At 27.6% G+C, this 27,942-nt stretch overlaps 1 protein-coding gene across 1 annotated transcript in view; it reads right to left on the reverse strand.

Annotated features, from left to right (window-relative positions):
• Oct-TyrR (Octopamine-Tyramine receptor) overlaps nt 1–27,942 on the reverse strand; it is an 85,752-nt gene that overhangs the window by 56,856 nt on the left and 954 nt on the right. The gene's annotated exons all lie outside the window — the stretch shown is intronic.

The raw sequence follows: 27,942 nt of genomic DNA on the forward strand, positions 1-27,942 counted from the left end.
CTTGTTATTAAACGGGTCTTGTTATGTATTGTGTGTTGATTTATTCTATTATTTTATAAAGATAATAATATGGTGTGGACATAATAAATTTGTGTTTTCGTGATTCTTCGTCATATACATACCGGCTAATCTAGAAGAACGGTTACATTATCAATGCTGCATGTCGATGTTCGCGTTAATTTTAACAACTCATTTCAGTAAGCTACTCCATTGTATGATATACAATGTCGATTTGTTATTAGACGTAGTTAGTATGATGACAATTCAAGTGAAAATAAAAATGTGTACATCCAATACTATATTATATTATATTACGTTTCAGATTTAATTTAATTATTTATGAAGTGCTTATTGGAATATTGTCGAGATGTTCAAACGTACAAATGTATCCATTCAGGGTAACTCTTAACGCAATTTTCCATCAAATTAAACGATGTTTATAACACGAATAAGAAATAATAAGTGTAGTGTTACATTAAAATTAATATAATATCGTTAATTTACAGAATATTAAAAAAATCGTCGCATAAAAAAACGTTAATGGATGAAATGCCATTTTTGTTTAATATATTTACAAAACAACATTTATAAATATTTTACAGAATATAAATTGATACTATCTACATAATATTATGATGATTGTAGAATTTTAAGAGTTGAACTTTGACAATCTAGTAAATAAACTGTAAAATATCAACTTATGAAAACCGTGGAATTTTTAGTAAAAAATTATAATGATAATAACAATATTTCCCCATGCGGAACGACCCTCACGGTTAAACATTTGCTGATCGAGTGCAGAGTCAACGAAGAAGAAAAGAAAAATCACAACATATCATCAAGCTTGTACGAAATAATCGGTCTCGACTGCCAACCTGAAAATTTTTCAGCATTCCTCAAGTCATTAAAAGTAGAAAACAGCATCTAATAATAAATAGATTTAAGTGACTAATATGTGAAAACTTGTAAATAAAAAAGTAATTGTAAAATTGTCAAAAGCTAATGGCCTATGTTGTCGAAGCTAAAATTTCCAATAACAAAAATAATAATAATAATAATAATATTTGTTTTTAATTTAACGATATTACAATAATTTTTTACAAAAACTTGTAAGACAATGGTTTATCTTAATTCTTAACCTTTATAGCTTTGATGTGAATAGATGATTTTTTTGTCAGTTTCCAAAATTATGAATATTTTATCTTATCCATATTATTCTATTATATTTATGTAAATACAATTAATTTCTTATACATATTTAATTCATTGACATTATTTCACCCAACTGACGTTAATTAAATATAAACTAAGTATACTTGGTATGTTATACAATATTCGACATTATCCGCTAAGTCATTTAGTGCCTTAATACAGTTTATGTTATGCATTAACATTAATACATAATATAGGTGTAATTATTAATTAATGTAACAAGTTGAACAAAATTTAATAAATAATGCCTCGTGTGAAATTGCATAATGTAAATCATTATCAGCTTTAAAATATAACAAGTACTTAAATGATTATAATACAAAATGTCCTCAAGTGAATGCCCATCGTGATCCATCGTTTGATTAATATTTTCCGCTCACATTAATTATGTAAATTCCCACGTGCCATCAAAGAGGAAATTATTCGGGTATAATGATATACCACGTATATTTCCATTATATTAAAATTAAGTACCTATATATTTATTATTATTGTTGTTCTTATAATTTATCACATGGACAACGCGATAAACTATCAACATCATTACGAAATGATACTAGAACATACCAGGTCAATAATAATTGAATAATTATTTGCGGAGACTATCGTATACCTAATATCTTTACTAGCAACGATAGAACGCACATTATTAGGTATTAAATTTGTGATCAAATCGTTGTATAATTATTTTACGGTAGGTAGGTATTACCTAGCTACCTATATAAAGTTTATGAAATTAAAATTTATATTTCGGCGTCGAGTGTTCGGTGTAGAATCTTTTGTGTTGCGTTCAAAATAAAAGATGTTCTGTTCTGGTATCAGCATATATATATATATATAGTATATATTTTTTTTATTATTATTTTCATAAATCCCCGTGTTCGTCCCAGAAAAACCACTTATTCATGCAGTGAATTCAATCCACCTATACACAATTTGGGGCTCATTCATTTACCGAGAAATCAGACATCGTGTTATCGAGTCGAATAAGATCTATTTGATTGTATATTCAACAGAACCGATCGGTAAAGGGCAAAATCGATATGTTAAACGCACGGGTAAGCATCGCAAGCCATTTCAGGTTTATAACATATACCTGTACACAAAGCATATGTTTATATATGTGTGTGTGTGTTCGTGAGAGAGAGAGAAAGAGTGAGAAAGAGAGAGAGGATTGATGGCGTGTCGGTATACGATTTAATGTCTCCCGCAGAAGAGGAAAATATTATGCGCAGAAAACCTGCGCGCTGCTCGGGTTGTATCACTCGTGTCCATAATCACAAAGAACTATACGCGATCTCAAATCGTTAAGGCTTCACGAGATTCTCTAATGAAATATAGTTTCATTTTCTCGATGCATATACACAGAGTTATTTGTTTTATCCAATGGCTTGCCACATCATTATGATAATTATGCCACTGTTATTGGGTTCATGCGGCCGTGATGCGTCACCTTCGGATAAATTATTCGTTAGATGAAAAAGTTACTAAAAATACTATCGAATAAGCACATAAAAAATTTAATAAAAGTATTTTACTTAATTTTTTTTTTCAGTCGACCACTAAATAAATAAACTATCATCATTAGCGGTGAAATGGCCTGTAATAATATCTTTAACCATTCGGGTGTAAACCATTTTTATAAATAATTATTTTTTCCTATTGAAAAATCCCTTGCAGACTTGACGGTATTTAATAGCTATAATTAACTAACACTTACATACTCACATGTATTCATCTATAATACAGTATGGATTATAAAAATTAATATTATTGTATCCGTAGTATGGAACGATGAATCTCCTTGGTGCTTAGGAAAATGTAATTAAAAAAAATAAAATAAATGCTCTAAGCCGAACTTCTGGGTTGTGAATATGAAACACTCATAAATCATAATATCATCTTATCATAATGGTCATGAACTCATGGCTACCTAAATAAAGCGGTAATCTCAATATATATATTATATATAGAGAGAGAGAGAGAGCTTCTAAATATATAGTTTTACCACAAGAACACTTTAACCTATATTTGGTAATATTTTGCACCTGTAATTATAAATTAGAAAATATAATAGCTCGACCGTAGTAATATTATCAAAATATTATAAACTCTATGAGTACCCTGCAATATGACAATTATATTTTATTAGACATTATTACAATATACACGAATACAATAAAACATATTAGAATGGTGCAATCAATAGTAAATTATGATACACGTCGTAAGTTATAAGGAAATTGGTAATTTCCACGTGACACATTCGAATTTATAAATGACGAAAAAATCGTACCTTGTATTTGCGTCTCCGTTTTTACTTAATATTCGATAATTATTTTGAAAATGAAAACTTTTGAATCAACATAATAAGTAGCTTCTGTGTAGTTACGAATTACAATCACTGTGATCAATGGTATTTAATTTTACAACTGTCTAACAGTTTTCGTCCCCTTAAGCTACCTTACCATCGAGTGATCAATAATATTAAAATTATGTAAATATTTTATTCATACCTTTGTATAGACCGTTTAGATTACCAACGTATTATGTTAGATGGTTAAAGTTTGAAGCTTAGGTAATAAACGATGATAAACAAAAATAAAGCAATGAATACTTGTCTTTAACTAACTATTATATAACTATATTGAATTAGGTGATTTATTTTTTTTCCATATCCTCCGTTTGATATTGCCACTATGTACGTGTGTCATAATTTAACGTTTAGTTTCTTGGATAATATTATTGTTCTAATAAAAGGTGTCAAGAAAAAGTCGGAATTGGTTTTAACTTTTTAGACGACTAACTAATTAAATAAATTACATTATGATTTTTGCAAATTCTATAAATTGAATTGAAATTCACGTCAGAATTCCATGATTTAATAATAGTCTTCAACAAGTGGGTATATCGTTAAAGTCATCGAGTAAATTAAATGTTTCAACGTCAAATTATGTACGAAAATTGATCAAATGAAAAAAATGAAAAAAACCATGATAAATCAAAATTACTTAATTGTTTATATATTCTAAATCCGGGTTTCAATAAATTCTGGTTAAAAAGCACAATACATTTTGTCTTTAGTTATACAATATACATATTATAATTAATATCTCTATTACTTATAGCTTAAAATTTAAACCATAGAATTAATAGTATGGAGGTTTTACTGCTGTAGTTATTTTTTTTTTCAGGAGTACATGTATCAAAATAGATTAGGTAAAGAGCATTTAATATACTTTTCCGTTATAACTTAACACTATACACATTGTGGGCATTACGATTCATTTGTGCAAAAGTTTAATAATGCAAAATTATGAAAATCTGTATAATAATGTTATACAAGTATACAACATCTATTCAAAATTATGTATACATATATATTTTTTTTTATACTAAATATATTACCTAGCCGATAATGAACATAATTTTTATATTTTATTACTGCTGCAGTTTGCGCATTGACTATGGTCAAAAGATTGGTAGCATACCAGTCAATAGGATATAATTTTAGAATATTTACAATTGCATTTAAACAAAAGTGACTATTATGACATAAAATAATATCGGATTATAAGACACACGATAATTCCAATACGATTCGTCTGATAAAATTCCATAGAATTCAAATAATTGCGTATTTATAGAAAAAATAAAATGTACAAACATGTTACAGTCTACATTTTTTTTGCACATTGAAAGTCGTAGAAAAATATTATAATTTTAACATTTACTAGAAAAACAATCAATCATGATTTTTATAAAAAGCCCAATGGCCTTTGTTGCCGAGAGTATAATATGTACAAAACAAAAATATTTATAAGCAATTTCCAAATATATTTCAGATTGATTATATGGCGTATAGTAAGAAAAAATTTCAGAATTCAGAATGGTCATAAAAATAACTCAATATAATGAAGATTTTATAAATGCATTAAAAATAGAACAGACACAAGTTATTCACGATACTGCATCAACGAATTATCGAATAATCATTGAGTTTTGCTTGAAAAAATATGCGAAAGATACTAAACTAATAATATATAATTTTATAATATATTATATGTATGATGATAATGACTGCGCGTCTATCATTGGTATCGGCTTGTAAATGACAAAAGCTATTTTTTTTACTAAAAAATTCTTTAATTCATTAAAATTACCAGACATATAACCCTTCAACCACATACATGCTCCACATATACATCAAAAACATGTATATACTGTAAATTAATGATGAAAAGTGTGCGATAAAAAAATTTGTGTATTTAAATATTGGAACCCTATTAAACTTTGGTTTCTAATATAAAACTGCTATTATTTATATTACAATATAATATATTGCGATACATTTGACACGATAAATTCATTGTCTATAATAACGGAATAATAATTTCAATATTAAGTATGCCTTTTTATTTTCTTCAGTTTCCTAGTAAAATAAGAATGTTATCACCGTCACATACTCTACATTTTAGTATTTTACAAACTTTATCTTTTGAAAATCAACTTTTAATTTTCAATTAGTTTTGTCTAGCCTTTAATTTTTTTTTTTTAATACTTTTTCTCCGATCTTAATTTTCCAACAAAAAGTTTTGATTATTTATGAAAATTTTAAGTTGTAACAAGTGCAGTATAATGACAAAGTATAAACTAAAGATATTTTATTAAATCATCGCTTCATTTATATTATGTGTATGTTAATTACCTAATTATTGATAGTTTGTTTGTTAATTTTTCGTTTTTAGTTTAACTTATCTGTTAACAAATAAGTAAATTTATTTATTTTTTTTTATTGATCTTAAACAAAACAACTCGGCAGCAAAGGCCATTAGTTCACAATTCTTAATAACAATTTAGATAATATGCATAGGGTTCATAGATACAATTATATTTTGTTAATTAAATTAGTTAGTTTAAGAAATTTAAGTGTTTTTTTGTTCTGATCAGGTTGTGGTCCGAGCGTTGAGTCGAGGGTATCGGTAAAGTTGAGGTCCATTCGCTGCTGGTCGTAACGTGACATTCGGTCAAGATGTGTTTGAAATTTATTTTTAACATAATAAATAATAATACATTTTGAAAAAATCATCTAGTACCGTAATTTTTACATATTTCTAACCATGAAGTCAAATTTTTAATGTCTTTTTATTGTACAAGTACCTACACTATATGCATATTCTCATATTATATCTTAATTTTTTTTCCCCCGAATTTATGTGTAGTTATTATGATTGAAGTTAGAATGGAAAATAAGAAAACTTCTACAAGATCTGTTTGCGGGGCAGTTTGTTAAGACTATAGATGTGGGGTGGTAATTTAATTCGTTTTTTTTTTTAAATTTTATTTTTTATAAATAAGTAACACACGGGCGTTTGCAACGCCTTGCGCGAAGTTATCAAACTATCCGCTGCAGGTTTATACTTTATAGCAATTGAAAAGCGTCGCTTTTCAGCAGGACGACATACAGTTTGCGCAGGCAAACGAGAATAATTATAGAATTTCTGCTCAAAGGACAATGAAACCCACCTCCGTCTGAGAGGAATACGCACCGCACTGGGTAAACACACCCTTTGTCCGTTCTATTTCTAAACATGGCGTAATAATTATAAAATATATTGTTTTCGACCGGCGATGTATAAACCATAAATGTATTTTCCCCTTCGGTTTTTATGCAATATACATAATATAATATACCTAATTATTATTATATAGGTATATATCCAGACCACCCACATTGATTTCGTGCGAGTGAGCACCGTGATGCCGAGACTTAAAAATTATTATGGTCGGGAAATTTCGTTCAGTGCTCCCTTTGTCACCCCGTGAAACTTATGTTCGCTGAATAAGAAGGATAATCATTATAATCGATGTCCGCCTAATTAAATTAATTAAAACAAAAAATTTGTGATGAATTTTTGATCAAAAAGATAATTATTAATTATCAAGATTTTGAGCTAAACAGCTAAATAAAAATCATGATTCGTGAATTTTCGTGCAATAATAATAAAAATTTAAGTATGGGCGAAAGTGGAAATTTTCGGAAAAAAGTAAAATGTTCCACCGCAAAAAAATAAAATAAAATAATAATATAACTTGATTAAATAAATTTAATTCTCTATAGCCAATAAGTGTTGCCGCTGGGTGATTGCTTCATCATGTCAACCAACGCCAATATATTATGTAATTTCTCAAACGTGCTTAATGTGAATGATTTTGTTTATAATAAATGTAGTATGTTTTCAAATAAAAGTTGGAAAAAAAGTTAAAATAAATTTAAGAACGTGGTTCTATATTTACAGTAGGTCGTCGACTACCTGTAAACTGCAGCTACTGCCCTTATCACGAGGCTCGAGTGCGCTTGAGATAACTGGAAAATGGCATTTCTGCGACAATAATATGTTAAACTAGAGTTTTCTGATTGCAAACCTTGATACCAGGAATCGCTTTCCTTGCGTTATGATCGCATATAATCATTCGACAACACTAAAAACCATGAATAAATTAAAATCCTAGACATCAATCAGAGATCATAATAACTCAATTATTGTAGAGTTCGTAACTGCGACGAATCTTTGAAACCGTGTAGGCAAGAAGAAAGTTATTCAACGTGAAATTGTTAAAAGCCTTTGCAATCCGGCCAGTTGCGTGTGCCTAGAAGGCATTGGCGAAATTTGGGTCAAGCACTATCCCCGGTAGTATATATATATATATATAGTGTATTAAACTATAATATCGGTTTAATGCGTTTCACACCTAGCAGTCTATAGCTACGACTTTGTTAACCACTTCATTTTTATATAGTTAACAGTTTTATTGATGCGTTTATAATTTGTCAATTGGCCTAAATGTTTTATTGTAAATCGACTTTATCAGAGTCATATATTGCATAGAAAGCGCCACATATATATATATATATATATCGCATTGTTTTTCATTATTATTATTTAATGTGATGTTTTCAGTAATATTATACGAAATCTATTAATATTATGATGTTGATAATCAATGCCTATTGATTATTAGGCGCCACTTTTATATTATCGTAGGCACTAAAGATGCTATAAACTAACGTGATAAAAACACTATAGAAACCGCGTAAAATTAAATTCATTTTTTCGATCTCCCAGAAAATGTGACGTGTCTGCAACTGTTTTAGTCGAACGTCCACGATATATTATCCTGTTGGCAACCTACTCACCGCAGTTATCATATAGGCCGTGACATTTACAAACTGTCATTCGATACAACGTTTTCAATTCGTACGGTTTTTTACGCACTCGTTGGTAGAAAAAAGAGAAAAAATTCATTATTGCCGCTCTATACGACACGGTACATTTCAGCAATACCACTCCTCTTCCTCCGCCACCACTACCTGAGTATTATATTTTTTTACATAACATATTATTATTACTATTATTATATGCATATACTTGTGCGAGACGTTGACAAATCGTATGGCGCGCGGCCGCCGGGGGTTGTTCGATATTATATATGACTGCTGAAATATGTAATTTAATTCGTTGTCGAGTTGGTTTTTATACTGTGCTGCGCCGTGTCGTTGTCGGAATCGTCATATTATATAATATAATATTTTTTTTTTATATATATATACATACACGTGCAAAGGACCTAGGTCGCGTTCGATCAAATGGAAACTAACTGAACGGACTCTAATGCAAAATAATATAGCGCCACCCGACTCCGATCCGTATGGTATTGCGTTGCGCGCATTTATTTCGACGAAACGATCAAAGGCCAAATAATGGGGTTGGGTAAACGTATTTAACAGATATTTTACGTTGTAAAATTAAACCAGCCATCATAATAATATTATATTAGCAAAAACATAAATTAATGTATCAATAGAGTTGAATACTAATCGATATTGAATCATTTCGTTTCTATATTATAATATAAATTATTAATCGTTTAACCATGATATTAATTATTAAAGTCACTTTAATTAAAAATCTCGTATTAACACAAACTGTTCACCAAGGCACCTTTGAGTGCATTTCCCACTTCTTTCTTCCGATTGAAATAATGATTGATTATTTTAAGCCGAACACGACGTTATAGCCACCATTATGGTTGGGTATTCTTCTTTTAATTTTAATTTTATAACAACATTTTCCAGAATATTACCTACTTAATCATGCGTACGAACATGATGTCATTATGGTTATTATCATAATATTATACGTAGTAGAATGTTTATCGGAATTATATTATTATCAAATGTTCGTGTTATAATTTTTAATTTTAGAAATTCGTGGTGATAAAATAAGAGTCGTGTGTGATTCGTAAAAAAAATAAGATTAATTAGTAGATAGGTTAGGTTAGTTACTCCTATAATTATTATAATTAATATTATAATATTAATTCCTATACTTATTCCTATAATTTACATTTTGTATGATATTATTGTGCAAACTTGATTTATTAAGCTAATCTTTTGTTAGCCAATATTCGATTAAAAAATTTAAATATGGTCTTTATAATTAAATTGTTGAATATCAGAAACGTTGGCTTACGACACATCATTAAAAAAATTCAAACGAACGAATAAATTATAATATTATACTATCATTACTCAAAATTATGATTTTATTTAATTATATATGCCATTACTAATTATACAATATTAAAACAATAATGTAAATTTAATTGAATTGGTTTTCACGCTCATAGCCGGCGCTACCTTTTTCGAAGCCCTGGGCAAAACTTATTCAAATAAAAACCATAGTCACCTACAGCTTATAGCCTATAGGAATTCCTTATAAAATATTTTTCAATGTAAATTTAAAACATGAGGTCCTGGAAAATTGCCTCCCTCTACTCTTAACGTCAGCCCTGTTCACGTCTGTGATTTATATACAACCTTTGTCTATAAGATTTATACATCTACTAGATAGGTATTGTTTTATTTTTTACCATTTTAACATTTTAGGATAAATTGTATATCGTCGACTCAGATTATAATAGAATGAGTTGTAATGTTATTAACATTTTCCTGGTTATGATATGACACTTTTATAATAGTTAGTTAAAACTTAAATGAGATTTTGATTTTATGCTTTTCCGCAGTTTTAATCTGTTACATTTTACTCTGCAAAAACATCAAAATATGTTAATATTATCGCTTATGTAGAGGCACATATCGGATAGTCATAATTTTGAGAGATACATTATTTCACATAATCATCATCACGGTATACCTGTCATCCTTATAATTTTAAATATTTTTTTTTTGCATGCATAACCTGAAAGATTCGATTGTTCGAATATTATATGTATCAATTTTTATTCATCTTTACATAATTAATAACTTTCTCGATTCTAAACATTTTTTTTTTCAAAGATATTTCCAATTTGCTAACATATGAGTAATATCCGTCGTATCATAATATTGCCATGATTTACCTAAGTTCTAATCGAGAACTCGTAACGCAGTCACATCGGTCTGTATAATACGTGTTATTAAAAAATATATATTTTCTAGAGAAATTAAATATGACATCGTCATTATGAAAGGTTATTAAATATAGCAGTATAGTACAATGATCGTCGTATAACATCTGTAAAGTGTCGAGACTTGTGAACGCCCATGTATCATTGAGACGAATGATATTAAATTTAAAAAAATACATAAAATTAAATAATATAAATCACACACACAGATACAGACATACACGCGCACGCGCGGGCTCACACACATCAATAAAAGTAAAAACAACAAACTAAAATGGATGATTATAGTGAACGTAAGATTTGGCGTGGTGAACGTTTATAAGACCGATACGAGTAAAGACACTATTTTTTTTTTTTTTTTTTTTTTTTTTTTAACGAATCTACTGGTAATATGACGTGCTGATCGATAATGTATGACATTATCTAATGTCCTGTAATGCGATGAAACTGCGATAACTTTATAGATTTTATTGAATTCTATAAAACATTGCCATAATATTATTAATTATTTTTTTATATTATGCTAACAGATTGAATTACAGATAATCCGAGGCAAGGAAAAAATGTTTGAATTTATTACCTACTAGGTACCTAGAATAGCGTTAAATCATCAAGTTTTCCTTTTCGATATTGTGAAATAATATGTCGGTTATTTGTAGTTCAATGGACACCTAGTATAGGTATTCACGCGTATTTGAGAGTTATACGTTATGTATAACAAAAAAACACAATTGGTTTATGGGAACATAAAAAATTGTGAAATGTTCTTGTTATTGTGATCAAATAATATTACCTGATATTATAATGTGAAAATAAAAATAATAAAAAATAAAAATGGTATGATTAATAGTTTATTACAACATCATTATTATTACAGCATCAAACAATATATCATTATTAAACTGAATTCAGTTTAAAAATAAAAATAAAAATAGTATGTATTTATAAAAAAAAACATAGATTTTATATTTATAGCTTTTTGAAGAATCACACGAAATACAAATTTATACTTTGGTTATTTATTGGACTGTTCAGTAGTTTCATATCTGATCACTCGTAGAACAAATATTTTTAAATTAAATATCTCAATTTATGATTTTTATTTATTTTTGTCCGACGGTCGAAAGTTTGTGTTAAGGATAGATGAAATATAAACAGAATAGAGGTAAGAAAATAGTTGTATATTTTTTACCTTTTGATAAATCTATAGTTCTAGTTCATTTCAAGCTAAAAACAACCTATCCTGTAGAAATCTATATAAATCAAAACAAAAAATACGAAACCAACTGGCCTAAAATTTTTTGGTGAAATTCAAATGTTTGGATAAAAATCAAATCCCAATTAAGTGTCATACAGGAATTTCTATTGTTTGTAAATTAATATTAACTTTTACAGTATAGCGTAATAAATTTATAGAAATATATTTGTTCATTATAATCTTTTTTAAAGATGATTTGTTTCCCCCGTATTAATTCAAATGTTGAGTAATTCAATCCATTTTTTTCGGATTCATTATATCGTCCACCAACGAAAGTATTTATTTAAAAATATTAACCTTTAATGTCCGATTTTTGATGTGAAGTTATCTGCGAAAATTGTCATCGTGGTCAGGAACCATTATTATTAACTACTAATTATCGATTAGCGATCCATTAGAATTGTCGTTTCTGCACGCTGAAATAATGAAACATTATTTTTATTTTTATTTTTTGGGTAAATATGAAAAATAATGAGTTTTATAATTTTAAAACCCAACAACATAATATCACAATATACACATCATTATTATATTTAACATACGTAAATAATTCATCATTGTTTATATTACTCTTTGGGAGTAAAACATTTAGTTCATTTAATAATATATGTAACCTATATAGTACAAAAAAATACTCATAAACCACGAATAATAATAATGGGTGACAAAACCAAACCAAACCAAAAAAAAAAAAAAAACCCGGGTAACTCGCACTGCTGTGTAAAGTGGGTTTCTAGTGTACTTCGCGGTTGAGCATAGGTCACTCGTCACTGAAATGGATATATTGCATTTGAGCTCAATGTTTAATTAATATTGCATTAAAAAAAGAAAAAAAACGATTCTGAGTCGAGACAATGTATATCAGGTTATATATATATGCCGTATTAAGTTAATATGTAGACATACGTTTTTTTTTAAACTTGCAACTCCACTTAAGAGTTTCAAGTTCAAAGTTCGAGAGTTCAAAATAAAATAAAATTGTGTAGATATTCACGGTTTTTACGCATTTGGAAAAAGTGCAAGTAACTAAATCAATTTTGTCAAACACTTGTGTTTTTTAAATGTTTCCGTTTTCCAGTGAATTGTTTTTAGTTTCTCTTGAATGTTAGGAAAACTGGATAGACAATTGTTGATCTTCCGAAGTACCAGTTAATTTCAATTTGTTATCGAATACCGTTTAAGATGTTAAAGATCGTGACATTTTTACTGCTCCAAACACACAAAGTAAAAAAAAAAAAGCAGGTAAGTCGTGGATGTCGCTCTGCTGTACAGTAGGTTACTGTAATGGACGGGATTAAATTTGAATGCAATGATAGGTATCATTGTATACGAAAACGATTCTGAACGGAGATGATTTGTCAGTCTAGGGTATATTATATTTAAATATTGTCATATATTCTATTTTGAAACAAATATTTTATTTTTCAATTAAGACGCATTTTGCATAAGGCATGGTTAATAAATTATTGTAGTTATCATGTAGTTATCATAATTCGTAATACCTTATATTATCATAGATATACATAGGTATAAATGGTTTGAGTATAAATCGTTATCATTACGCGATTTAAAAAAAATTTAAAACTCAAACGCTCAAAACATTTTTCCTATAACGACGCTTAAAATTTTCTCTATAGCTATTTGAAGCAAAACTTATGGAAAACTTAGTGTTGAATATTATAACCTAAGATAAAAATACAAACAATATTATGAATTTTGAACTACAAAATAATTCGCAAATATTCATGGTTTTGACGAATTTTTGTCAATATTTGAAATTCAAATGCTTATAAAAATTTATTTTGCATTTCCGGCGGACATTTTTTTTATGATAAAGATTGACAGATTTGTAAGGAATCTTATATTAAATTTTTAAATCTTAGTTTAAAAAAGAAATTTTTTTATTAATTTCTAGCTTTAAATAATTTGTGAATTTTCGTGATTTTTACGTATTTTGTCAAAATTCAAATTTTGAATGCTTATAAAAAAAATTGTAACTATGAATTTATTTTATTTTTCAACTGCTATTATAAAAATATGTTAAGAGCCTTGTATTAAATTTTCAAGGTTTTCTACCTAAAAAATAAATTTTTATCGATTTTAATTTAAAAAAAAACTAATAATGATTGAAAATTGCATATACCTATGAATAGTTCAACTTAAATCAAATTTTTTTTTAAATTTCACGGTGGATAGAACATAGGTCCTTATATAAACATTCGGCGAAAATTTCATGTATCAATGGTCATTCGTTTTAAAGTTACATAAAAAATCAAAATCAATTTTTTCGAAAACTGTACGTAAAATTTCCTGTTTTTCCGTTAATTTTTAGTTTGTTTATCCCGATTATTTAGAAAAAATATTAAGAATTTTTCACTTTTGATCCCCCGAAGTATCAACTAGATTCATTTTCTGATTTAACAATGTACTGAAGTTAAAAGTCGAAGCATTTTTACTGCCCCAAACCGTAATGAAAAACACAAAAAAAAATATTCATGGTTTTGACGAATTTTTTTTCAATATTTTAACTTCAAATGCTAATAAAAAAAAATTGTGCCTATGTATTCTTATAATTATTTAATGACTATAAGAATAACTTATGAGGAACTTTGTATTACATTTCAAGTATTTTGATAGGGCCAAACAATTTTTATCGACACTTCACAAAAAAATTTTCAGACAAATTGAAAATTTCAGCCATCTATAAATATCTTAAAAAAAGTCAAAATATTTTGAAAATTAAATCAAGTAAAGAAAATGCCAATCTAAATAACTGGTAAAATTTTCAAGTATCTACGACTTATACTTTTTGAATAATAACAAATATTTAAAATCGTTTTAGGATAAATCGTTATCGTTACGCTATTTCGTAAAAATTTAAAATTCAAAAGCACTTAAAATTTTTCCTATAATGATGCTTCAAGTTTTCTCTATAGTTACTTGAAAACAAAACTTATGGAAAACTTAGTGTTGTATTTTTAATCCTTAGTTATAAACGCAAAAAATGTTATGATTTTTCAACTTCAAAATTACTTGAAAATTTTCACGTTTTCGACAGATTTCGTAAAAATTTGGACTATAAACGTTTATAAAAAAAAATTGTGCCTATGTATTCTTACAATTTTTTAATCGCTATAAGAATAACTTATGAGGAACTTCGTATTAAATTATCAAGTTTTTTTGGTCATCCAACATTTCTTTACCGACACTTCAAAAAAAAAAATTCTCAACAAAATTGAAAATTTCAGTGGTCTATAAATAACTCAAAAAAGTCAAAAAATTTTGAAAATTAAACTGTTTATAGATAACACTAACATAGACATTTGGTGAAAATTTCAAGTATTTGCAGTAATTAGTTTTTCAATTACAACCATATAAAAAAATCAATTTGGTCGAAAACTGATTTTGCGTAAAAATTCCCGTTTTTCTGTCATTTTTTTTGTTTTGTTTTTCTCGATTTTTTTGAAAACTGTCAGAAAATGTTTACTTTTGACCTCTATAATGCACCAAGGATCTTCAATTTTACATCGGAAACCACCCCCAAAGTTTGAAATTGAAGCATTATTTCGACTAGTTATGCTGTACATAGACATTAAAAAAAAAGAAAAAAACACACATCATTGTAAAATCATTACATTCATCACTTCGTTCAGAATCTAAAAACACATATAATTGAAAAACCATCAATGATATGATTATCGCGTACTGTCCAATTATTATTAAATGTTTTTTTATTATTATTGAATAGCAAGGTTTCAACAACTAGATTATTAGTCTACAGATTTATTATTTACATTAAAATTAATTTATCATAGTTATTTGCTTAGCTAAATATTACCATGTTGCATATCTTATTTGATATAAAATTTAAAATGTTTTAATTTTTACAAGTAATATACAATCTGTGTCATAATACAACAGGAATATATGCTGAGAGTACAATTGACAGGAACATTATTGTGATGGAACGTGCCACCCAATGATGACACTTCATGTGGTTACTTGATTATTATATTTAACTATCTTTATTTTAATATGTTATTTTTTTTTATAACAAATCACGACACCACTTACACTTTAGACGTTTTTGGGGATTACCAGGATTCGAAATGGATTTGAATGAGTACTTAAGTGGTTGTGGAATCTTTTATAGATAAATTTATATTCATCACTTAGTGTTTTTAGTTTCAAGTCTGAATATAAAGAAAAATCTGATAATACATTTTTAATTTTGGTTATCGCGAATATCGAAAGTTACATGTTTTTTTTTACTAATGAAGTAAGGCTTCGACGTCTGTGGTCACTGGTCATTAGCCCTGAAAGTTACTAAGTAAGTTTTTTACTCTGGAGAAAGTTCGATTAATACACTTTTATTTGTGACTTTGTCACTAAAACTCGGGTGGCCTCCCTTCTGGGAACTTGTAACAGCAGCCAATGCTTGACCTTAGAATACATTTTGTAGGATGATTGTAAATTCCTTTCGAAGTGAACAGGTAAAAATAAGGTAAATGGTAAATCCCATCAGGGATAATATACATGTAAAAAAGGTACATTTAAATTCTACCCAAAAAAGTATACAAATACAAAAATGGATTTGAAAATTCCACAAAAAAAAAAAAATAAATAAACACAGCATTTTGTGACTATTTGACGTGACCGTTTTGTACGCGATGCGCCATGTTAAAGTATTACAAAAAAAAAAAAAAATACTCGAGTAAATAGACTTTTGGCTTATAAAAATTTTATTGATTTTATATTATGATTTATGCAGTAACTATTGACTTGATATGCGAAATTTATATTTATTTAAAAATACTTTCAATGATTAATCTATTTTATTACTCTTATTATTAAAAACTAAGTACCTTGTATATAATTTTTACGAGCGAAATTTACATGTTTGTACTTATTTTATCTGTAGTTCATTTCAGGCAGAATTTACATATGCGCCCATTTTTAAACTGGGCCATCCACCGCGTATTATACTATATTATTGTTATTGAACGTAAAAATTGTTTTTTCGTACATAATAATAATCGCACCATTGACGGTGATAAGAAAAATCGTTTTGAGCGCATGTCATACTCTTCGGGTGAAAAAAATATATAATTTAACTATTGTATCATACATATATCGATTTGAAATATTTAAAATGTTTTACTTGATCGTAAATTCCATCATTAATTGTTATCATCGAATATTTCCAATCGAATGGCGTTAAATGAACAAAGAATAATAATTATTGATACCGATTGAATTATTATTACTACCCACATTATGTGTTCAAAAAAGCGTGTGCGCGTTCGCACCAAAAACGCATGTCACTTGTTATTGTGGTCGTTGGTAGGTTGTGGTATAGGTACATTAAACCATAATTAGCCGAGAACAATCACGCCTGTACAAAAGAAAAACTAATTCGATTCGGTATTAAAATGTATGGAGGCTGACGACGGTTTGGACGTTCGGATGCTCATTTGATTTAACAACTACGCCACTCGAGTAAAATGAATTATGATAATAATATGTCGTATCTGCCTACAACAAACAATAATACTAGTTTTTCAAAATAATAATATTGCACTGTATACGTTTTTAAAGGTCAAGTGATACAGCTATAGAGTAGTATTGTTTGGTTAGGTTATACTGTTGTCATAATAATAATAATAATAATAAAAAAGGGGGTAAATCGTAGATGTCACTCTGCAGCTGTACAGTAGGTTACAAATGGGTTACTGTAAATTGTAATGGATAGAATTAAATTTGAATCCAATGATATTATATTATTGTATACGAAAAACGATTCTGAGCGGATATGGTTTATCTGTCTAGGATATATTATGGATTATTAAAAAATTTCAAATCTTAGATTTAAAAAGTCGCTTAAATGATTTGAAAATTTTACCATGTCTAGGTAAGGCTAATATAAGTAAACAACCTAAATTTCAAATTGTTACGAATGTTTTTAACCGAATAACAACAAAAAGCTCCCAAAATTAAAATGTCTATAAAGAGCTTAAAAATTTCTGAAATTTTCCGAACTTTAATCCGCTAGGAACAAAATTCAAAATACAACAAAAAAAACATCTATTGTCATTTTTCATTTGAAGCAATATTTCTGGTGGAAAACGTCGTCCGTAATTATTTTATAAAATCGTGAAATCGTACGTTTTTTCTCTTTTAATCACTTTTATTTTGAGTACCGTTTTTATAATCGAAAAATGACCTATTTAAAGTACCAGCTCAAAGATATTACCTTTCAGAAAAGATGTTAAACTTGATACTTTTGAGCAAGTTTAGAGAGGGAGAAAAAATGTTTACCTACAGAATAAAAAAGAAAAAGAAATAAACATCATTGTAAAACCAATACACTCCTCACTCCGATCATGATCAGATTCTGCAGAATCTAAAAAGGCAAAGCGAAGGATACGGAAGTATCCACATCGGCTCCCATTCGTCCGTTTCGGCTCCCTCTTTTCATTTGAAGGTGACCGTATCGGGTCCGACCCGATGTCAGTGGTATGGACGTATCGGCTCCCAATCAACAACATTTTCTTTCTCATTTACAGGCTGAGGATTGGCTACAGTGAGAAGAAATTCTCTGTAGGCATGGTTAAATATGTTGTTGGTGTTTAAAATAAAAAATTGTGTTCTTTTAAAAAAGAGTTTAATAGACTTAAAAAATTGTGTTGTCTTAAATTTTTAGTTTTAAAAATAATGTTAACTTAGGTAAGGTAAAAAATTTAAAAATTTGTGGTTTGAACTTGAAGGAAACTTTTTTTACGTATTCCGCTCTGGTAATTTTTCCTTCTTTAAATTGATTAATACATTTCTGAATAACACCACAAATCTTTTGCTGGTTGTTAGTTTTTTTCCTAATATTCGTGCTGCGGAGCTTTATATATGTGTCAGCCTGTATCTGCTTCAAAATTTCCATGAAATTGAAAATGTTAGGATGAGCAGACGTGAACTCAGCATTAAATTTTGCATGGAAAGATTCGCAGCAGTTCATGGTGCGATCACCCGTACTCGACATATCAGCCCACATTTCCGGGGGGAAGTGTCCGTCATCTAAGTAATTGGCACAAATGTAGTCAAAAAATTCTATGAGTTGTTTGTTACCAACTGGTTTTAGAGCAAACAAGTCTTCTACATAACAACCCACAACCTGATCATGCAGGCGGAAGCAATGGTAAACCAAGAAACATTTTTAAAATACTTCCGATTTCTGATGTGTTTATTTGAATTCTAGTGACAAACCAAGTGCTTGAATTTTCCTCCACCACGATTAAGCTAAGCAAAATCTGCATCCTCTGATTCTCGTCCATGACCATGATAAAAAGACTGCACATAGTATAGATTGTTCAAAATCTGAAAAAAACTGTTGTCACATTTGTCATGTATGGTGCAAGCTGATCCATAACAATTTGGTAGGCTTCTGTTTTGTTTGGAAGAAGACTAAAAACAACAGGGACGTAGAAATTGCTTACTGTTATAAACACGGTGAACATTTGACAAAACAGTTTAGGAGTGTTTCTAAAAGTACCGTCAACGAAAACAGTAGTTGCATGTTGAAGTACATCAAGATTATGTTGGCATATAAAGATGATAACATTACTCACCTCGTCATTATAAAAAACAAAATTATCGCCTGTAGTCGTTTTCAGAGAGTATGTACGCACACACTCATGAGCTCGAGGACGGATGTAGGTAACTTGGGAAATTTTCTCAATTTGGCGGCATTTAAATTTTTCCGTAATCTATTCATATCATCAGTAGTAACAAAATCCGACATTCCACTGCTCGCTATTTCACGCCTAATAATTTTTTTAGGGCGTTCACAAAGAGCTTCACTTGCTTTCCGTTTCAACGAGTTACTTATTTTTTGGCGTGCTAAAGTAGTATCTGCTTCATGACTATGATCAAGATTTTGTTCCACTATCACTTCATTCAAGACTTTTATAAAAGCGGTACACCCACGTTTCATACACTTCCGACTTCCACCGCTCAATATCTCCTGACAAATTTTTATGGAATCCAAATTTGTATTGGTCAATCACACCTATTACCAGCTTTGCTAAGCATGTACTCCATAACAAAAAATGAATAAAATAAACAGAAAAACGCACTACACTTCGTAATTTTTATAATAATTGTAATATTTTTATAATTTTATATAACTGACAATAATATGCTTAGACGCACTACACTTCGCAATAAAACGAGAACTAACATTATACATTAACTTGTAATTTCATATAACTGTATGTATGTGATTAACTAGCTATCAAAAATTCGTTATCGAAACCGGACGCAATACGGCAAGGAATAACGACCAGGAGCCGATCGGACTCATTAACGTCCGGCGGGAGCCGATACGGTATCATCCAAGGATACTTAGTCACATTATTTCGTTCCTCGAATTCGTCGTTATAGTAATATATACGAGTAGACATCAACAGACCGTATAAAGTTTTCTCTATGCGATTTACCTTTGAAAATACTATATTTTCGAGGACGAAAAATAGTTGATACACAAAAAACTCATCTGCAGGATTTACTGGCATTTTGGCTGGTTTAGAAAGGTGTTTCATTTTCTGTAGCTAATTATTTTCAATATGTAATACCCAAACAAATATTTCGTAAAAAAGATTAGTATTAAACAGTATATATATATAATAATATTTATATTATTATTATTATAATTTCCTATTGCACACATATGGCTTAAGAAATGTTTTATTATATATATAATAGTAATAATATAATATGCCAATATATTATTAGGTATTATGATATTGTGCTGAGGTTAGGTTAGGGTACTTCATCATTGTGTTTTTTTTATATATATACAAAAAACTTTTTTCATTGTTATTCTGATTTTGAAACCTTTTTTAATAACAAACTGGCAGTTTAGCAGTCACGAGAGAGAAACTTCGTTATGATTTATTTATCGACTGGATTATTAAATGGTTTTTCGACGGGAAGTAGTTTACAGCTTAAACACACACCGAATACATGTATTATAATACACGTTTTATCTGATATATTTACTACCATCGAACTTGTGAAAAAAATTTAAATAAATATTGAGATACATGACATTATTATGATTCATATAATTGAATTATTATTTAAGACAAATAATGCAGTTTGAAATAGTAATAAGTATTAAATTACTAATAACCGACAAATATAAACTAACATTAAACAATTTTTTGTTATAGATATAATCAATATTTTTATTAAGTACTTACTTTTTTATATAATTATAAAGTAACCTAGTTTTTGTTCTTGCTATTATTAAGGTGAAAAAACTCTTTTTGATTGGAATTTCGATTTAGATGCATTAAACATTTTTAGAAAAATCATTTGCTCAATAATTTAAATTTGAAAAGGCGGGAGTGTGCTTCATAAACTCATTCTATTTGTTGAAATCATACCACTACTATCTTGAAGGCATTATTGAAAAAATATAAAAATCAATACTTTAATTGAAAATAGTTCATTATTATCATAAAGTATCTCGCAATTAAAAATCATATGTTTTTTAAATCATAAGACAGACAATATATGCTGTATGGCACACTTCCTTGATATAAATTTTTTGGATGTTTGCTCCTATTGTTGTCACGAACTAGTTTTTCACAATATTCAATGTCTTGAAGTAATTATACCTTAAAATTTCCTTGCATTCACTTCCCACAAGCTATGTTAATTTTCTAGGTTGACAAATAAATAATAATGATACGTAATTGTTTACTAGACAACAAACTGTTATAGATATTTGAATGGTACTGAAGAATTCTAATTCCAATTTTTTAAATACAAATTATTATAATTTTATTCTCCTAGATTTTATTATAATTCAGAATACTCATCCTATGTTTGTGTGATTTTATTTTATTTTTAGTTAGTACACTGAATATAAATCTACAATCTACTACTTAGCAATAAACCTATCTTCTACATTCATCAACTACAACCGTGATCGAGAACTTTGACTAAAAATTATTGTATTTTATATGATGTTAATATTATTAAATGTTGGTTGGTGATCGAAAATATAGTTAACAGCGTCCAATAACATTTAATGACGTATACCGAAGCGTACGATCCATTTCGATTAAACTGAAACCCAAATGACAATCTGTCGGATTTCTGGTACAATATAATATTACCGAATTGACGCAAACAGGTTGTAGCAGACGAGTCGTTTCCATTTATTTACGTTCAAGATCCTATAAAGCACACCGTAGCATCTTTACGAATTGCGCGTGCTGCAGCCACGACGACAGATATACCCGCAGTCATTTCGTTTTTTATAATTTTTTTTTATATAATATATATAATATTCCAGTCATGCGATTCGCTATCCAGAATCATTGCTCAGCACACTATTTGAGAACAAGCAAGAAAACAAACACTATTGGAACAAACGTATTTATAGTATATGAATAAGTCTTATGCTTTTCGTATATGGACAACAGACCAAAATATATACACATATATAATGCTTATAAATAAATATATGTGTGCACGCAGTATTGTAGTACTTATTTTTTATTTGTGTTGCATTTTGGCCACAAATCCCCGAACACACGCGTGAATGAGAAATAACGATTTCGCATTTGTATTCCCTTAAGTCAATATATCTTTTCGATTAATACACCCCGAGATTTCACCCACGACGAGGGCGCACTGCTGCCGGTGACGCAGGATTAACGAGTGTGTATGTGATGCGGGTCGGTTACTATCACGCATCGAATATTTTTATAATATTTTAAACGTCTGTTTGGCATAATCTTATTATTATTATTATTATTATTATATTGTGTATGTCCATCACACGCCACTTCTTATCTCTAACACCGCGGCGGTGAAGTTTATAAAATAATCCTTCGGAATCGTATTTATATGTATGCATATATTATTGATCCCGGACGAGTTTCGAGAAAACTTACATTGAAAATGTACACTCTCGTATACATAGCAATATAAATTTACCCTAATACAATTTGTGAAATTTTCATCAAGAAAATCTTCTATTTATTATCATCAACAATATCAAAGAGAGAGAGAGAGAGAGAGAGAGAAGGATAGAGTATATTATACACCCTATGTTTTCTTTATCTCGGAACCCTAAACAAATACGCCTCGGAACTGTTCTCGTATATAATTATAATAACTACTTGAACAAGTTGAACACAGTTTATTTTTGTGCGCAAAACGTACGCAGAGAATCGTGTAATGGTATAATTTGTTTGATAATTGAATTGTATTTATTGTGATGATAAATTAACATGTTTTTTGAAACTTGTGGCAGGTTCTATAACTCCGAAATGTATTTTTTGCGATACACATAACCGACCATCAACATACACATATTATTATTATATATTTAACAGGCATTAAAGTCGGTACCGTTTTACGTTGGGACGCCATACACTATTGTTTCGAATCAATAAAATAATAACTAACTAATAACTATAGTACTATACAGTGTGTGTATTCGCTAGTAATAATATGTATACAAGGTGTAACACATAGAACTGACTTTTGGAATAACTTTTTTTCACATTAATATTTTTTACTTTTTATTTATTTTTTGTTCATTAAGTGAACCTAGAACTACATTGTATAATACATTTTTTTATGTTTTATTTTTAGTACTGAAAAAAAAAAAATTATTGGATAAATTCAAAATAGCCTGTTTGTGAATCTGATTATAAAAACAATTTTGATGGTAAGAAACGAACCTTCTACAAAAAATATAACTATATATTTATTGATATCATATTATTTATCTTATATACTTTTCTTCTTTATACTCTAGTATCATTATGTAGATATAATTAAACTGTAACATGTATATCTTAAACGCCAATAACCCTGGTAGTTGAGGCGTATTTCTAAATAAAAAAAAAAAAAAAAAAATTTTGATGGTAAAAAGATTTATTTAAGTCAAGAAGTAGTTTATTTTTATATATATTTTTAAAATTCAATATTTTTTTGGTTTAATTAATTTGGAAAGCAATACATTTTTAAAAACTATGATTTCTGAGAATTTGCTGACATAAGTATATTTCTTAAATTATTTATTTATCATATAATATTAAAAAAATTTGTCATACGATGAATAAATTGGCGTAATTTTTTTATTTTTTTTATATAAACAGGTTTTTCTGTTATACATTGTATATCAAAAATAAATTTATGGTTGGAATTTTGGATTCAGATGATTATTATGAAAACTGAAAATGTGACAACTTATACAGAACAAAATTTAAATTTTATCAAAAGTTTTCTAATGAATGACGAAGATACCTTAAATCAATATTTTATACGCTCGTAAACTTACAATATATTACATATATAATTATGTTATTATATTATAACTATTGTTTGTCAAAAATCAATTTTTATTATGCTTGTAATTTGTATATAATACATAGGGTGATTCTCAGTTGACAATAACAATAGAAAAGTAATAACGTCTTTGAAAATACATTTTTAGGTAGTTTTGATTCATTATTGAAGATTCATTTAAAAGTACTAATTGAAATTCAAAACTGTAAAAATTATAACAAATAATTACAAAAAAAAGTTATTTTTCGATATTAAAAAACAATTTATTTTAAAAACTTCAAAATTTCGAATACTTTTTGAGTTAACGAGTAAAAAAATCACGCTGTGAGTAGACATGATATGTGTATTTTAAATAATAATTTTGTTTTGATGAAACTTTTGAACACTAACCGAACTTTTGTTAACTCGCTATATATTGAAGGCATAGTTTTTTATACTAAACTTTTACACACCTTAACGCAACGTAAAAAAGAAATGTTATAAGCATATTATTATAGTATATTGATGAGATAGATGGTAAAATCACATATTTTGTCTAAAGCACAGAGAATATTATACAGACTATAAAAATTTTAAATTAATAAAAAATGTAATGACATAAACACAAAAAAAAAATCATAAATTATACAGTTTTATCGATTACCTAATACATTATGCTATTAAAAATATATAATAATAAATATATTTATTAACTAACTCACTGAACTTAAATTTATAGAATACAGATATAGATCAAATACAGGAAAAAGGTATAGTGACTATACAATTATTATAATATAAATATAGGTTTCAATACCAACTTATAAAATAAGTAGGTATACCATGGAAAAACATTACAGTATCAAAAATTTAAAAAAAGAAAAGTTATTTAGAATATTTTTTAATAAAGAATATGTATTTTTTTATTTAAAGTGGTGCATAAATATAATAAGAAATAAATATACACAATTCCCTATTCATTTTTGTTATCAATTTCATAATATAATATGAGTACTATTGCATATTATAAATATAAATAAATATATATATTTATTTTTGTATAATATCTTAACATGAAATATTACATTTTTGTCCTAAAAGGAAATGCAATTTCATAATATTATGTTATTATAGAATTATCACGTTATTATTATAATTGTATTATGTTAATACGACAATAATAATAATATAATGTACTACATTGTATTATTATACCATAATAATAATAAGTTATGGTCTCATACGCGCAAAAGCATCAATATTGCATATCCAATACGCCGTGCTAATGTTTTGTATTATTGATAATGATATTATTATTGTCTTGTGGATATTTTTGTGTGTAGCGTACTCGTATAGTAAATATATGCTTGGAATATTTTACACAATCGTGCACAATATACTTATTCATACAATCATCATACACTTTCAGTAGTTTTATTTGTTATCCTACTTAAATTCGGAGTATATAATTAAATTTGCTATATACGGTAATTGCAGTAATGTTTAATATAATATTATGTCAGTTGTATCGTTGTATATATATTGTATACACACTATATTACTAAACTGAACTTATAAAAATTAAAGTGCTTTGAAGGTTTTATATTTATATACTGTTCATATGTATCAATTTAAATTATTAAATAGTAATATTACTCTATACGACATAAAATCGTGTAAAATATTAATCAAATGAAATACATTGGTATACACCATACATAACGTAAAAATTAAACAATTTCTATCGCAAACCTTCAATATTTTAAAATACTTTTAATCTCGATTTGATATTTTACGTATTTATTATATGGAGAGTTAAATTTTTGACTTTTGTTCAAAACATCGAAATTAATTACCTTGGTTCTTAACTAAAAATACTGTGTTGTTATGCTATTAGGTATTTTAATACAAAAATATTTTTAAGGTTTTATAATTAGGTATAATGTGTTACTATACTTGCATAATATCTACACTAGGTCAGTAAAATATTGATTATATTCCATTATTATTTAAATATTTAATCATCATGTTGGTGAACTAATAGATAAATGAAAACTGAGAATAAAAATAATTATTGTAATGTCTTAAAAAGTTTCAAATAGCTTTGAAAGTATAATTCATATTTCAAGGGAACCATAATTTTTGTATTTGAGGTAAATGCGTTAAAAAAATGTATTAAAAATAATATGTAATACTTTTGATATTTAAAATCTTAAAATCTTTATAATCAAAAGTGGATAGATGATAAATGATTGTATTAGATGACATTTATTGACCATATATCTATTAATGGCAATGAAAATGAAGGTAATACCTTGTATTGCCCTGTTTCGATGCAAATAAAATACAGTCAAGTTGTTGCCATTTTCTTCTATATCATGTGAATTCCGAATAGGTAATCTAATTTACCTGGTATTTTTGTACAATCATTCTTTATAATACCACTGTGACGTAGAATTAAATTAATGGCAACATCTATAACTAGACAATTCATATTAAGTTCATTTTTAAAATGTGAATTCAATTATCATCAAAATTGATAATTTATATTAACAAAAATGCGTTGTGGAAATCACGTTATTTTTTTTTTTTTGAAAATATTGGGATTAAAATTTTGTAGTTATGCAATAATTTTTTTAATTTTCAAAATGATTTCAACCCCAATTATCATAATTAAATAACATTAAAATAAAAAAATTTTAATAGCATAAAAACGTATTTAAAACACATGTTATGTTGATTATCACAATATTGTTCTTACGAGATATTCCAGTTCTGATAGTATGTATAATGTATATGTTGTATCATATTATAATATAACACTTATGTTGAAGCATCACAATTATAATTAATCAATTACATACGTGTTGAGAGAAATAACCATATAGGGAAATATATATCATAAACTTATCACTAATATTAATAATATAAATCCTATATAATAATATATCCTATAATATAATAAATCCTAAAGACATTTGTGAGTTTTATTATATCCCTACTAGTTTTTAAACGACAACTGCAATCGAATTCACTTGACAAATTAAAATATGAATCGTACTATATATTAGTAGTATTTGTTTCGAACCGATGGAGGTTTACGTGAAAAATAAACGGACTGTTAACTTAATAAAAAATAATAATAACGATATTTAATCAAAAAAATAAAGTTAGTAACGTGTGGTGACTGGAAACAGTTCTAGTGTGGGGATCCCAGATTTATTTTTTTTTTAATATAGGAATTTTTAAATCATACTTATATAGTATATACAGTGGTGTATTTATGGGGGGATCAAGCGGATCGATCCCCCATAGGGTGTATATAATACGCAACATTTTTTAGAGTTCTATAATTCAGGCCTCTAACTTGATAAAACTATACCCCCCTCCCCAAGAAAAAACCTAAATACGCAACTGGGTATATACATGAAATGTACTTTTAGTAACTAATAATAACATATTCGATACTTGAAACATATATAAATTATAATTAAAATTAAAAACAAATAATTCAAGTTTAGGCATTTTTATTACTAAAACACTAACAATATAATAAAATATAAATTCTAATAGACTAAAATTGAGTCATAGTAGAATATGAAAATTATTTAAAAAACAGTAGGACTTGATAATTAAATGATAATATTCGATCATCG

Source organism: Diuraphis noxia, unplaced genomic scaffold (assembly GCF_037042655.1).
Source record: "Diuraphis noxia isolate RWA-SAM2 unplaced genomic scaffold, SU_Dnox_SAM2 contig0005, whole genome shotgun sequence".
NCBI lineage: Eukaryota > Metazoa > Arthropoda > Insecta > Hemiptera > Aphididae > Diuraphis > Diuraphis noxia.